At 42.3% G+C, this 3370-nt stretch overlaps 1 non-coding gene across 1 annotated transcript; it reads right to left on the bottom strand.

Annotated features, from left to right (window-relative positions):
- Positions 1 to 2171: 2171 nt before the first annotated feature.
- Positions 2172 to 2243, bottom strand: TRNAE-CUC. Its single transcript has one exon. It is a non-coding gene; the product is annotated as a tRNA-Glu (tRNA).
- Positions 2244 to 3370: the final 1127 nt, after the last annotated feature.

Raw genomic sequence — 3370 nt, 5'->3', positions numbered from 1 at the left:
TTTAAGCAGTCTTTAACCCACGACAATGGTTCTTTCCTGCAAGCCATCCACAAAGGAGTCATAAAGCACAGACATGACAAAGAGGGAAATATAGCTTGTCTTTCAAATGGTTATATTGCAAGCTAAATAAACAGACCAAGGAAAGTAGGGAGATATGAAAAATAGGCAGTATATTTAGCAATTCATTAGAATACTGGTTTATCATTACATACCGTGATGTATCATGACGTACTGCTAAAGGTAAGTCATGTAGATGCTCACGTGCTCAAAAACCATGCAGCTGAAGAATATCGAAACAATTAATAGGTAGTAAGGGCTGTCAAAATTGAAGTGGCTCAGGTGGACTTGGACTGGAAGTGTAAAGGTGAGCTGCTTGTATCTCGATGGGCCCACAAAACATCATGAGTTCTAGGGAGAGATACAACATACAGACGGGCTCATGACTGAGGGGTGGATCTGACCATGGAGACCAACACACAGGTCACCACGAATGTCAAACATGTGCCGCAATCAAGTGAGCCACATGAGTAAAGTCTCCCTGGAATAGAGAGTGATGGACAGGTTTTTGATATGGAGAGACCTGGTAAATTGACTAAATTGGACCACTGTAATGAACATGCCAAAGCAAGTGCTACGTACTCACCATGGTGAAAGTAACTACCAGCTGGCTAGGCACACATTCTGTAAACCATGCCATTACCCAAAACACCATCTTAAGCCTTGAAAGGCAAATTTGTGGTGACAGTACCCCAGAAAGAATTGAATCAGATAATGAGACTCATTTCCAAAATAACCTCACAATTTCCTGGGCCAAGAAACATGGCACTGAGTGGGTGTATCACATCCCCTATCACTCACAAACATCTGCAAAAACTGAGAGAGATAATGGACTGTTAAAGACTGTGCTGAAAGCATTGGGCAATGGGTCATGGAAGCATTGGGATAAAAATTTAACAGAAGCTACTTGGCTGGTTAACACCAGACCATCTGCCAACCATCCTGGTCCTGCCCAAACAAAACCCTTACATACTGTGAGATGGGATAAGGTCCCCATAATGCTGTCATGGTTTAACATCAGTAGGCAGCTCAGCCCCACACAGCTGCTCAGTCATTTCCTCCAGTGGGATGGAGGAGACAAACGGAATGGTAAAAGTCAGAAAATTTGTGGGTTGAGATAAAAACAGCTTAAGAGGTAAAGCAAAAGTTGTGCATGCAAGCAAAGCAAAAAGAGAAATTTATTTACTACCTCCCATGGGCAGGCAGGTGTTCAACCACCTCCAGTAAAGCAGGGCTCCATCACACGTAGCAGTGTGGGAAGACAAACGCTATCATTCCAAACATCCTCCCTTCCTTCTTCTTCCTCCAGGTTTATATGTTGAGCATGACATCACATGGTATGGAATATCCCTTTGGTCATGAGGGGTCAGCTGTCCCAGCTGTTTCCCCTCCCAACTTGTTGTGCACCCCAGGCTGCTCTGTGGTGGGCTGGTGTGAGAAGCAGAAAAGGCCTTGGCTCTGTGTAAGCACTGCTCAGCAGTATCCCTGTGTTATCCACACTATTTTCAGCACAAATTCAAAGCATAGCCCCATACCAGCTACTATGAAGAACCCAGCCAAAACCAAAGTAAGTGCACATAGGGAAGTAGCTGGGGAAGGTGGTGTGTGTTTCTCCTCCCTTGAAAAAAGTCAAAACCATTCATGGGATTTTCTTCATTCAAGGACCTGGGTGCAATTGGTGGGTAATGCAGTCATGTGATCTGTCATGTGCCTCAACAAGATTTAAACTTGGGGGAAAAATCACCTGTGATGTGAGTTGTATGTTGTAGCAAGGATGACTTGAACCAAGGAACTGGGTAAGGGCAATGATGACCCAACCAAAGCTGCTCTTGGCAGCTGGCACCTAACACTTGAGCTTCTCCTGTGCTGAGCACCCATCTTGACAGATAGGGTCGAAGTCATCATAGCCAGTTCTCATACGCATCTGGAGGAGTGATGGAAGCCCACAATGTCTATCTGTTGAGGGACAGAGGACAGTAGTTAATGAGATTGTGATGTAGTAGAAGTTGTAAATGTTGGTAAGAAGGGACTTCTGTGATGAGAAATAGCTACAATGGGATGTATCCCATTGCACATTCTTCACGCCCCACACATTGGGCTCCACAAAGGACTGTTTCCCTGACCGGGAATCGAACCCGGGCCGTGGCGGTGAGAGCGCCAAATCCTAACCACTAGACCACCAGGGAATCTGAAGATTTTATTATAATAGATTAGATTGTATTAGAATTCTGGTTTATCAATCACTCAGGGAGAGATTGATCTCACTCACCTAAATTCAGCTATCTAAAATTTGTCTGAGTTCACTCAGTAGTTCCCAGAGAGAGAAAGGGAATTCTTCCCACTCTTCTAAAACACATATCTTCAGATGGTTCGAGTGTCCTACCTGAGTTTCCTGTTTCTCTGCCAACTACTGTCTAGGTGACCAGGTTAGACTAGTTATCCAATGTTTAAATGCCCAGAGGTATATTAGATTAAACTTACCATTGTGGCTGATTTAATTTGTGTAAAAAGAGGCATCTAATGTTATGTGCCTCACTTCTGTCAGACCAGGACGAGCTTGGAGGGGCCTGGGAAAATCCTTTCAGGACTCTAGGATATTAAATCATATTAAATGCCTATGCTCAGGCACCTGAACACCATGATGATGGTAGAGTACTCAGGATGCAAAAGGGGTCTTAACACAATCTCTTTATTTCATAGTGTTAACATTTTGGGGTTTTTTTAATTTTATCTATGGCTCATCTACACTTGTTTTTCTTTAACAAAGCCAAACCCAGATGCAATTAAGACCCAATGTATACTGGGCATTCTGACATATTTCACTGGAAGCTAGATTAAGCTGGCTCTTGGTTTTTTTCAATATATTAGTCCAGCCCTTCATACTGAACCTGTATGGATCTAAAGTAGCTGGCTTCTTGGAAGTGTTTCACCTGTCATAACTGGAGTGTTAAGACTCTAAGACGTATCTTTTCAACCTCTCTGTGCCTTTACAAACATATCTGTATTTGCAATATATACTCATGACAAGTCAGGAGTCATGTGGAACTCTTGATTCTCTTTCTATGTACATTTGTGACAATGAACAGTCAAGACATTTTTTTCTTCCCTTCTGAATTTTAAGAAGTATTATGGCAGTGATGATTGTAAAAAAAACAGATAACCAATGTTTTCCCTCCCTCCTATCAGTCAACACTTTCTATTTCAGAATGAATTTTTTACCAGTCATTGAATGCATTTTCTCAAATTGAGCAATTTGTCTGTTTCTTGTATGCTGATTAAAGAAAATTAGAAACACTTTGCACATAACAGTAAC

Source organism: Pterocles gutturalis, unplaced genomic scaffold (assembly GCF_000699245.1).
Source record: "Pterocles gutturalis isolate BGI_N339 unplaced genomic scaffold, ASM69924v1 scaffold1450, whole genome shotgun sequence".
NCBI classification, from domain to species: Eukaryota; Metazoa; Chordata; class Aves; order Pterocliformes; family Pteroclidae; genus Pterocles; species Pterocles gutturalis.
Note: the sequence above shows the minus strand (reverse complement) of the source record. Positions and strands in the feature narration are given on the sequence as shown.